We start from the raw sequence: 12643 nt of genomic DNA, 5'->3' as shown, positions 1-12643 counted from the left end.
TAACCTGGAATTACAACAGAGTTTTAACTAGTTGTCTAATAAGAGAAAAAGGTGATACCAGGAGGCTGGAGACACCTAGAAAGGTTTCAGTCAGAGAGACTAGAAGAAGAAGGGTGATCGAACAGAAGAGAAGACTATTTCAGGGGCTTACCAAGGGGAAACTGCTCCAAGACACCTAGGAAACTAAGGTAGAAATAATGTAATTTCACCTTCTCTTGTCTTGCAGGGAAGTTCAACTTAACACCAAAATGCTCTGTTAAGAACATGAGGTGGGCACCTTTTATGTCTGGCGTACTATGGTATATGGGGAATTGTGTTAATCATGTATTTAATACTATAGTGGATACAATATAATGGTAGAATATTCTGCATGCATAACCAAAATGTAAGATAGTCTGACACATCCTCTTTATTCACTGCATTTTTGCAAAAGGATTATTAAAGTACAACTAAATTTTTTTAAGAGGTGGAAGTGTGTAAGTACTATATTAATATATTTTCATTATCTGACACCTATTACCCAAACTAATAAGTTTTAAAAAATATTTCTATGGCTGATGTATTTTTATTATTGCATGTGGATAACACCCTTCATCTTTCCACATTCATCATGCAAAGCTTGTGAGTCTGCTGTGGAGTAAAGGCCCAATTCGGTGATGCTCCTACTGCTTGAAGTTTCACTCATGTCTCAACAGAGCAAATGGATCCTGAGCCCCAAATGCTACAAAATTAGAGGAATGCTATAAAACCCCTTTATCTTCTGCAGCGGTACAAATAAGCCAAGGTTTCGCAGGTTTGGTGCTGCTGTTGGCAGCATTTATGAAGGTCTTTCTCTGCCTTGCTTTCTCTGTGGACAGCTGTCAGCCTAGCTCTTACGCTATTTCTGCTCAGGCAGTGGGCAGCTTTCTCGGTGCCTGCGGGAAACCAGATCCGGCACACCTGCAGACCTCACCCATCACCACCATCACAGCACTTGCCCACCCACAGGTCCTAGATCCTGACCCCATCATTTGCACAATCCGCAGTACTGACTCCCACCTTGAAGCCATACCCTTAAGAATAAAAAACTTACTGAGTGGTGGGTTTAATTAGCACACTTTTCACCACGTGCCTTCATGCTGTGCTTCCTTGACTGCTCTGCTGAAATTATGCTTACTGGGGCCAAACTCTCCCCTTCGCAGGGGAGAATAACTCCACCAGTTTAACTGTAGTTCCTGCAGATTAACATAAGGGCAGCAGACAGGAGAATGTTGCTCAGCAGCGTAGCTCTAAGCAACTTCTGGTTTAGAAAAATAAAAGAAAGGCATATTTTCAAACTCCCCTCTTCCCTCCCCCGAAAGCAGAATTAAGGTCAATGTGATTTATGCCTTTTCCTGGCCTCATCTGCCCACCTTGCAGAAATTTAGTTCCAACTTGATTTCTTGAAGCCTTGCAAACATTATTCTTTGTGCGGCTCTTCTCACCTTTTGATGTATAACAAGCATCTTTTGAGTATAACCCATTAGACATAAACACAACAGGTGAAACGTATCAGGAGAGGGGTGTCAGTAGCTAACAGGAATGGATAATGCCCTTTCATCTTACTTTCTTTTCTGTCACATTGATATGCAAATTTTTTCAACCTTGATTTCCTCATATCCCCTTTCTAGGAGTAAGGAGATTGTACCAGCATTCCTCAGCATCTCACAGTTTGGCTCTGATACAGGGCATGGACACATGAAATATGTGTAATGGCTGCCTTTCTGGGTTACTAATGAGTAAAAGGAGAAATGAAATGCCATCTATAACACCAAATCAATAGATAACAAATGGAGGCATCCCCTGTAATAGGCTGTAAATTAGTTTTGAGAATAACGTCTTATCAACTGAGATGTTTAAGAGTATTACTTATAAGAAAAAAACCCAAACGTCCAACAGCTCAGGAGTATGCACAGAGGATTTAAGAAGTGACCTAGCTTTCCTTGGCAAATGATCACATTTTGTCTAACACAATAATATCCAAGGGAATGTCACTGATTCCATGGGAATATCAGCAATCAACTTGATCAATCTAGTTAGCAAAGGAGGTAACATTGTATTTCCTTCTAGAAGGGCTCCCTCCCAGGGGTTCTGATCCTAAAACCGCCTTTGACCTGGAGCAATTTTATCAAGAAAATATCACCTTTTGCTCATTCAAGACTTGGATAGCCACTAAGAAGATAAGCATGCATTCCACCTGGACCAAGATTGCTAATGCCAGATATATCAGTCACTAGGGTCAATACCCATGACTCCAAATGCTATCACAAGACTATTTTTTTTAAGTGGTAAGCATAATCATCTCTCTAAAAGAAGACTTGTAGCCAATATATTTGGAGGGGGTTTTTGCAGGCTTCTCACATTATACAGCCCTTTTCACTGACTTTCATGTTGAGGAGAGGTGGAAGGAGGGAGAGGAACTCAGACAGAGGAGGACTTGTAACATATCCTAGCAAGGGCTGTCTTTCCCCAATTGCTGCAGCATAAATGCCATGAAGAAATATGCTAAATTTTGTGGGACAAAGCAAGTTTTAGAAACACGTGATCTCTTCATACCAATTTGTCCTTCTACCAATGTTCTAATTTAACTTAAACAACTCTTCGCATTCCATAATGTTCTGTTTGTGAAAAGAATCATATTCTACTCTCAAAATTAATCTCACTAAGCCAGACTAACTCAACTCTTCTAATCTTCCCTCCTAAAACAGGTTCCTTACTTCCCATTTTATTTACCAACTCTCCTCTACATGTCTTCCAGTGTGAATTCATCTTCCTGGAGCACAGATGACTTGAATTCTTCACTAATGCCTTGTACAATGGCATGCAAGGAGAGGTGCTGTGTTGATTGGAAATGCTTGTCCTAGCTCCATCCACACAGTGCTTTTTTAATGACTCACTGTGACAACTGACAGTCATCTTTAGGCTGGCATGTCTGCCCTCCTTAGATGTTCTGAACTAATGGGCATCTTGCTTATAGCAGGAATTCCTGTCAGACCCTGGGGATGGAATTATAGCACTTGAATTTTAAACCACCCAACAATTAGTTATCTAATCCAATTTAGTCATCTAGATTGTGCGAGTGATGAACTGGGGTCAATTTATCCTTTCCGACAGAAAGGTATCTGAGATAACTGGCTAGAATTGCCCTTAGCAGGAGCCTCTGCCTCTCTCAAATGATCTCAGAGAGTACCTAGGGAAGCATTTTAGACCATGCATCTGCCTTTCAAATAGCAACAATTAGATGTTAGGACTCGCACTCGCAGGATCTGTTCTACAGGGGAATGTAGTTGCTGCCATGATTTTTAGGCACTGAGTTTTCAGGACAGGAATTCACAGCCCCAAGTGAGTTCTTCACTCAGGGAATGGTGAAAAGTTAAGTGCCCAGGAATACAAGCAAGAAAAAACAGTGGGCTGAGCAAGAGCTGCTTAAGCCAGGTGAACAGAAATGATCAAAAGAGAAGAGCAGCTACAGTCCCACCACTTGCACAATTATATGAGAACAGCAGAAATCTCGTGGTTTTAGCTACATGATTGGTCCCTTTTGGTAACTGGGGTTACTGCTATTGTTTTCTTTAGGGGAAAAAAAAGAAGATGGACAAAGGTGAGATCAGTGCTTTATTTCCTATTGTATGCAGCACAAGGAGTGGAACACAGGCTCAGAAAGGAGAAGCCCCACAGGTCCAGGGGGTTTGAGCCCACTTCTGTCCTCTCCCTAGGTAGCACCCCCACCCCCAAGGATCTAGCTGTGACGTGGAAACTGCAACGCTGAGGAAAGCCATACAAGACTGGCAAGGCCAGAAAGTGAGCAAATAGAGAGGACCTGCTTTTTATTTTAATTTCTTGCTTGCTTGTTTTTGTCCTGCTCCTGAACACAGGCACCCAGATTCCTGCTGTGTTTCAGACTAGGGGCCTCAGTTTTTTCTGGATGTCAGCCCTCAGTTCCTTACTCGGCAAAGTTTTGAGGGACGCTCTCAGGCTTCCCTGGATTGCCGGGACTGCAACTCCATTCCTAAAGATCTAAAGAGGCTGCCAGATTTTTAGAGGAAATGAACAAATTTACAGCCTCTGGGGAGTTGGGTGGAAAACCCCAGTTGTTCCACACCTCTTAAAAATCAGACCCCTGTTTATTTTGATGCCTAAGCACGGATTTAAATGTTTAACTTCAGGCTGTGCGCTTGAAAGCTCTGGCTTTAAAACCCCCTTTTAAGTGCTTTGCTTGACGGTTTAGGGTCACCGACTCTCATCCGGCCTTCCCATAACGGGTAATTTCCCCCTTGATGGCTAACGAGCAGCAGACTACCAGCCGGCCAAAGCGCAGGCAGCCCGGCAGGTGGCCGGCAGAGGGCGACCGGCGAAGGGGCCCGGGGCCGCGGAAGAAGGCCGGCGAAGGGGGCCGGGGCCGCGGAAGAAGGCCGGCGGAGGGGCCCGGGGCCGCGGAAGAAGGCCGGCGAAGGGGGCCGGGGCCGCGGAAGAAGGCCGGCGAAGGGGCCCGGGGCCGCGGAAGAAGGCCGGCGAAGGGGGCCGGGGCCGCGGAAGAAGGCCGGCGAAGGGGCCCGGCGCCCGCCGCCCTCAGCCGTCCCCAGCGCTCTGCCGGCACTGACCCGCGGCACACGCCTGCGGGAGGCTTTGCAGCGACAGAAACAACCCAGGAGGGAGAAAGGACAAACTGCCTCTTCTGCAATTTGGGGGAGGAATAATCCGATTTGGGTTGAATAATCCCCATTACTTTTACTTATGAAACACCTTCGTAAAGGCAATGCGGGCTTCCTGAGACCCTCTAACGCTTACTGGCAGCTGCAAACCTGCCGATGGGCACTCTGTAATGATCCCCCATATAATTTGTTTTCTTATCGGGCAGCCTGATCCTGCCTGCGTGCAGCAGTCCAGGGAGGAGAAGGAAGCTTGGTACCAGAGGATGGCCAGGATAGGAGCATCGCAAGACCCTCCACTGCTGCGTAGGCACCGATAGCTGTGCAAAGAGGGGTACAGGCTGTCAGCTTGGAGTAGCAGGGCCAAAGAATCAGTCTGAATGAGTACCAGTTCACTGGCTGGAAAAGAGTTAGGCCACCTGGAACCAGATTAAAAAAACCTGCCCATAGTTTACTTCCCTACTTTTGCATCCATTGACCTTGCATAAATTCATGATGGCAGAAACAAGAGAGATGGACACGGGATATCCATCTTGCTTTTGCCCTGAACACAGAACATGTTACTGTTCTCTAGATCATGTTTTGGCAATAACCGCTTTTAACATTTTAAAGTAACATTTTTTCTCAGTGAAACCTGCTGAGCTGGTAGTCTCTAGGACTGAAGCCCTTTATTGAACACAGAGTACTTGCTGGGATGACACAGCCCGAAGTGACACTGTCCCCTCCTGTTTTATACTGCACAAAATGAAGCAGCTGCTGTACTAATGTAGACTGCATCCTATTACAAATAAAAATACTATGTTCCCATCACTAAAGCTGCTCCTAGAACCCCTCAGGGTTCCCTTATTTTTATGACCTGTCTGTAAGCAGTTACTTTAACCCTCTGATGGTATTTATAAACTGATATACAATACTATAAAAGATAGCCTTCCTTTACAATTCTGGATAGTTGCCCATGGACTTGCAGTCCCTCCCTCACTAGCCATCATAGCATTCCTCTTCAAGTACAATACTCGCTATGTAAAGCTTGCTATTCAGAGCGTGTTTGGATATCATTCACTGGAAATCACCCATACACTCCCTATCAATTCCTGCCTGGGCTTCTTGGTGGGGTGGCTACATTACACTGAGCAAGGACTGAGAAAAAGTTTTCAGGCTTCAAGAAGAACTGGGTTGTTGCAAGAGCTCAGGAATGTCAGAGGCAGCCGGGCTACTACCATAGACAAACCCAGAGAGTGCACTCCTGACCTGATACACCTTTTGGCTCTATGGGTATTCCATCTTCTTGTGTCATTTCCTGCAAATTGTGGCTGGTCTGCCTATAGCAGGGACTTTGCTAGAAGATTCAGCTCCTGAAACTCTCACTGTCTACGGTTACACGGGATTTGCAGCACCTTCAAAGTCAAAGCATGAGTTTGGACATAATCTCTCAGCCAAAGTCTGAACTTAGGGAATTTCTGGGCTTTCATTACATTATGGTATTCTTCTAAATGGCTATCCCTTCCTCCCCAGTTCTACAAATCTGAACTCATTCCTAAAACAGTCCCTCCTTGGGCTTCAGCTCTAAATATCCTGTAATTCTGAGCAATCATACCTAGAGTACTGGACCTTGCCTAGCTATAATCTTACCAGTTTCCTGGAGTGCTTCTAGCAACATCAGCTGGATCTTTATCCTCCAGAGTCAGATTACCATAGCATCATATATCCCGTGGGATTCACTACTAAAGCCACAGCTCTCTTCCATTTTCCATATTCCTTCCATCCAGAAGATTTTCTGGAAGGGGAAGAGGTGGCCTGAACACGTAGCCCCAGCTTGGAACAAGCAAGGACAAACTGCTTAGGAAGCATGCGCTGGGGTGGTGGATCAGCATTTGTCTTGAATGAATTGGGGGGGGGGGATGATAAATGAGGAGTTTAAGCCTTTTACTTGACCCAGAGGAGATCTTTTCAATATGAGGACCAGACACCTTATTTGGCGCATAGGTAACATTATCCCTTTCCAGAGGACAAGAGATGGTCAAGCCACAGGCTACAGCTTTAGTGAACAATGAACCAACTTGCAGGACCATTACATTGCCAAACTCCCAAATACTCCCTTGCAGAGCCCGGTTCATGTAACAGGTCATTCAGCTTCGTTTTAATGAAGTTCTGCCTAGACTTCTGGCCTAGTGCAAAAACATTGCTTAAGCTCTCACAGCACTGGTTAGAAGGAAAAAACACAGACTGGACTATGTTATCATCTGTAATAGTATAACACACATTTTTCTTTTGTGGCAGTTTCAACAGCATTTGAAATCTTGCTGTGAAGTCCAAGCAAATCAGAATATGAGACCTTTGTTGAGAACTTTTCGTCTGACATATATGTTTCACAAAAAACTGCTGACTTCAAGCTCAGAGAATTGAGAAAATTGAAAATTACACAGTGTAAAGACACCAAGAATTGCTTTTTTGCTTTGGAGACCTGGGCAGGTTCAGGGAAATGTCAGCGTAATAATGCAATGACTTTGCCAATGAGGGCCTACTGGTAATTGTTGATCTGTACTTCATCAGTGGTTTAAGAGCACTGATCCCCCCAGGCCTAACTTCTGAGTTGGAAATAACATAACTTTTTCGTTGTTGTTGGGGTTTTTTTGTAAGCAATTTTGTCTCATAGAGGCCAGGCATCATCTTCTGCATCTTTGTTGTTATTTTGTTCCAGTGAGTTAAGTTTGGACATTGAGCAATCAAATCGCCAGTGCTCATGAGCTGTAATTTTCAGTTTTCTAAGGAAGATACATGAAATGGAAATTGGCAAACTTGTGATTCCACTTCAGGGTGTCTGGTGAAAATATTTTGGATCAGTAACATATCTGAGAGAAGACTGGAGAATTGGCCAGACGTCCTGTATGTAACATGCCAGAAAAGCCAGAGCAGCATCCACTCACAATTCAAAAGCTTTTTAAGGTTTTAGAAAAGTTTAATTAGAAGAGTATTCACTCTTTATGAAGTATGGCTTACGGACCAGGGTTATATAGGAAAGCTGAAATTATCCATTAATTGACAGCTCTATCCTGGGGATTTTTCCCCCCTTCAACATAAACATTTGCCTTGAGCATTTTTTTAAAATTACAGTAGACTAGAAGGTTGCCAAATATTTAGTGGTTTTGTGAAGTTGTTTGGTATTCATGTCTACTACAGTTCTACAGAAAACAGTTCTAAGAGCCTTTTCTTTCACAATATGGCAATCTAGAGAGTGGTGCAGGATAATAAACTTTAAAGATGTGATTTGAGCTGCTTTTGTAATTATTTTAAAAAAAGGAAGCCTTTGCAGAGGCTGGATTCATGTCCTGCCAATATTTATTACAGTGTTTATCATTAGGACAGTGATTTTGCACATGTTAAATCAATTCCAAAAGACAATGCTGTAATGTTTTCGGCTCTCAGGCCTCCCGCCTTCCTGAGAGTAGATTGGCAGCTGACGGAAGCTCTCCCCTTCCCCACCCTTGTTTACATCCCCACTGGCCCACGGCAGAAGGGGGACAGCAGAACGCCAGAGCTCCAGCTCTGTTTGGTTCCCCTCCAGACACATCCCACACAGAGCAAAGGTTGGGCCATGTCTGGCCTTTGAGGGGCATGGGCAAGGGGAGAGGGTGTGAAAGAGGCCTGTCCTGCATTTTGCCCTTGGTGTAATCATGTGTAAACATAGATAAACACAGGTTGCTAGCTTCTCATTCAGGCAATGTAGAGGTTAATCACTTTGTAGCGCAGCCTCCAACCCAGAGCTGCACTGACCCACCTTCTCTTTTAACCAAACAGGTGACTTGATCCACCTTATTCAGACCCCTAACTCGCTGCTTTTGCTCTGTAACTTCCGAGCTGGTCAGAACTGTAGTCTTAGTGCTGGTCACAGCTACCGGCCAGCTACCAGTACATTTAAAACAGCAGCCTAGATCCAATGCCAAGGACACGTTCCTCATCAGCAATCATCTGTTGCTGGCTGGGCAGGACAGGGTATGCTCTGCTTTTGCACCTGCACGCTGTGGAGCTCTAAGAAACAGTTTCCTGCTGTTCTGAGATGGCTCTTTACTACCTTCTTATTTTATTTTTTTAAGTGCCAGAAAGGCACATGACAACAGGCTCACCTGGTAGGCTCTGGTACAATAATTTATACCACTTGAGTGTAAAAGTTAAAATTGGAAGCATTGAGGACAGCACTGAATTTATTTTAAACTGTAGCTGGGCTCCCAAATTAGCTATTCTGTAATCCCAGTTCAGTTTCAGGAATGCCTGCCTGGGAAATCCTGCAGACCATCTGAGGACAGCTTTCAGCAACCACATATTGTGTGGAAGAGAGTTTGCCTGGAAAACCTGGAGAAAAGACCCCAGAGATAATGATACAAGAGTCAGCCCATAGGAAGCGATACAATTCATTACTGTCAGCGCAGTTTTGAATTCCCTGACGGGCTCAAAGGAAGGCTTCTGTTATGCTATTGCGAATCATCTCACTGGAGACTCTTTATGAAATGTCTTAAGAGATTTATGGTCACAATTAAGCAAACTTGTTTATTGCTACCTGCATTTCAAAAATCAGGTGCTAAGTTTTTATGTACATGCGCTATAAACTCTGTCTTATAGAAAACACCCATAAGCCTTTTGTGGCAGGAATGAAGTGAGAACAGGCTTTGTTTATTTTTATCAAGTAGTGATGATATGCAAAAGCAGCTTTTCTATTTACAGGCCTGGCCTTTTGTTCTCACAGACTGTTTGGAAGGAATATGAAGAGAGGCCAGATTGCAGGACAGACAGCAACAATTCCTCCACTGTCTCTACTGTGAAGAGGTGAAGTATCAGCTACTTAACCAAAAAATCACTACTAACTAAAGAATCACTAGTTCACTTTCAGGTCTTAAGCATTTATCCTTAATTAGTATTTACTTGCACATTCAGGAACATGGGAGTGGCAATAGATAACCCTTACATTCACAGTGTTTGACATTTGGTGTTTATGCTAGCAGGAAAAAAAAAAAAAAAAAAAAAAAAAAGAGAGAAAACCAACACTGACTTCTCTCTGTGCCAGACAGCTACTTGCTCTACTCCCTCTGTGTCTGACTTTGGTTTTTGATACACCATCATTCAGTTCTGCTGTGTCCTCTCCTCCTGCTCTGCCCTCCCACCTCATTGCAAGAGCTGACATAAAATGGACTTCCAGCTTGGCTTGCAGAATTTAAGTGGTCAGTTAAGACCATCTGAGACCTCTGTGTCCAGTTCCCATGCTCTACCAAAGAGCTACCACACTACCATATCTCTCTGATGCATAATAAACAATGTAATTTTCCACTTGTTAGGTAGTTAGGTTATGTATCTATTTCTCACACCAGCATAAGGTTGCTGGGCTTTTTGTCCAGCTAACTCTTTACCACACTGTGGTTTCAACCATATGTAACTGCCTTTCTGAAAATCCATTTCTGCTTTGGGATCTCAGCAACTTGGTTCTACAGTAAAAAGACAGTATAGAACTACTGGTGGATTAACTGCATCCTAGCTCGGCCACAATCAAAGAGTTTTTGTTAACACCTAAACATGTTTTGTCATTAGCTGACTGATGTGTATGTTTTGTGCTACTCCCTTCCAGGCTCCTAAAGCCTGGTGCAACTCTTTATACCTAGTGCATAATTCATACTTTGTGACAGATGATTTTTGAAGACACACAGCCAAACCTGATTCAGAAATCCTAACACCCTCTTGAGCTTTACTTCTGTCCACAAACAAAAGAAATATTTGCTGTCTGTCAGATGCCCTTATTTGAGAGAAGTTGCATCAGTATTTACGTTGGTACAATTCCACATCCTTCCCTAGGAATAGGATCAGATATGCAGCAAGCTTCCCCACTGGAGATGTTCCAATATCTGGAGCAATACGCCATAACTACTATAAACATCAGCAGTGATACTGGCTGTATCACATACTCGGGGTAGAAAGAGTAGAAAGGGTAAAATTCAGTAATTTTAGGTCTCAATACCTGCTAACACAGGCTATTAAATTAAAATGTAGGAGAATTAAAAGGAATAACTGGCACCATCATGAACACATGTAAGGCCAAGAGAATAATCTAATATGGATACAATCAGATTATCATAAGATATATGTAATTCAGGGCTTGATGACAGGCATATTCCTAAGAGTTTTTACCTAAGGAACAATGAAACCTCATTTTCAATTCATAAGGACTTGCAAGATTTTGGAATGCAAGCCCCTTTGATATATCTCAAGATTTCTCTTTTTTTTATACAGTAAATCAGGCCTCTCTTACTTCCTACCTGGTGCTGAGTATTTTCTTCTCTTACTGAAGACAGCGGCAATTCAGGATATTCTTGAAGTCCAAGGGGCTTTCAGCACCTCTCAAGGGCAGTACCTCTGTCAACACAAACACAGTCTTAGGTTATACTTTAGAAAACACATATTCTGGCAAATGTTTGATCAGAAAACTTCTATGTGTGCCTAAAGTCAGAACAGGATTCTTCTAATTGCCTATGAATTTTGATCCTTTATGTCAATTAACATCTTAATACTTAAGCATGTCCCTAGTCTTGCCACAGTGTGACACAAATCAGAAAGAAATACATTTTTTTCCTCCCCATAAACTCTATTCCAGGGTTCATCTTAAAATTGTATGTTCCTCTCCCCTTGAATTCAACAAGTGAAGAGGATCAGCATAAATTAGAGCATTCTGTCTACTGTTGCACTTATTTCAGCATCTGCCACTTCCATGTTATAGATGAAGTTTTAAGCAACAACCTTCTTCTGTTAGTGCTCTTTAAAATATCTGCAGATGTAGGCTATTTCCCAGAAAAAACTGACATTTACAAGCGAGTCCTTGTATGTGCATTTGCAGTGGTGCCAATAAAACTCAAATCCTCGCAGCTCTGAAAATGTTTCATGTATTACTGAGACTGCAGTAATGACTGCACAAAGAGAGATGTACCTCAGATTTTTCATTCTTTCTAAACATAGGCAGCATTTTCCCTTTTCATGTACTTTCACCCTTACATACTTTTAATGCAATTTCCTTCCCCTTCTGTATAACAGTGGTGATGGTAAATCAGTTTCCTAGGCCATGTGGAACAGAGAGAGAATCACTGTCATTCTGAATTCTTTCAACATTATTTCATGTTTTCAGATAACCAGAATTACAAGAAATACAGTTGGATGATTTGTGACAGCTGAATAGTATGCTGACAAAAGGGTGATACAAATATCTTCAGTCATCACCGTTACTAGCATTGGACAACTGAATAAATTTCAGAACCTGAATTCTCAGAGATTTTTTTGTTAACGGTTCTAAATTACATATACATGATGAGGGGAGCTAGATCTCAAGTTAGCTAGCTGATTCTAGATTTATCAGAACTGCATTTTGGCAGCTGTGCTCTGTTCTTAAAAATCTCAGCTGTTGTATTTTGCTTTTGCTATGACAAAATTAAAAAGCCAATGACGGGACTTTTATCCTATACAAAAGGAAAACATTACGCTCTTTCCAAGTTTTTCCTCCAATAAAACATTAATTATTGTCTTAGAAGTATGGAAAAATTATTTTTAAAAGGCAATGTCAGACATTAAATACGCATGCTACATGTACCTCACTAATATAAGTGTAGGTGCTCACACCTAAAAATAACCCCCAATGCCACCAATCTAAATATAGGCGTGAGTGATTAATAAACCCTCTTACTGCTCAAATACACAGAAAATAAGCCACTATTCATCAAGATTGCAATTGCAACAGTTTTCTGAAAACTGTCTCCTAAGTTTAACTTGGGCTACGTGTTATTCCTGTACTGTATTATTTACTATTCAAATTCCACCATTTGTTTCATCTTCTCATCCAGCCTGAATGCTTCCTCACCCCAGATTCTGTATTTTCAGAAGTATGTCTGCTATAAAGAGAACCTGAAGTGACACATCTGCCAGTATAGCTATTTCTGTATAAATATCCTAAG

The 12643-nt window shown here is 42.5% G+C and overlaps 1 long non-coding RNA gene across 1 annotated transcript in view; it reads right to left on the bottom strand.

Moving 5' to 3' along the window:
* The window catches only part of LOC115343694, a 216492-nt gene that overhangs the window by 56548 nt on the left and 147301 nt on the right, over window positions 1-12643 (bottom strand). The window contains exon 6 of the long non-coding RNA XR_003924246.1: window positions 10964-11060. This is a non-coding gene — a long non-coding RNA (uncharacterized LOC115343694). The remainder of the gene's footprint in view (window positions 1-10963; window positions 11061-12643) is intronic.

The sequence above is a fragment of the Aquila chrysaetos genome, chromosome 7 (genome assembly GCF_900496995.4).
Source record: "Aquila chrysaetos chrysaetos chromosome 7, bAquChr1.4, whole genome shotgun sequence".
NCBI classification, from domain to species: Eukaryota; Metazoa; Chordata; class Aves; order Accipitriformes; family Accipitridae; genus Aquila; species Aquila chrysaetos.
The sequence above is the reverse complement of the archived record's forward strand: the minus strand, read 5'-3'. Positions and strand labels throughout refer to the sequence as shown.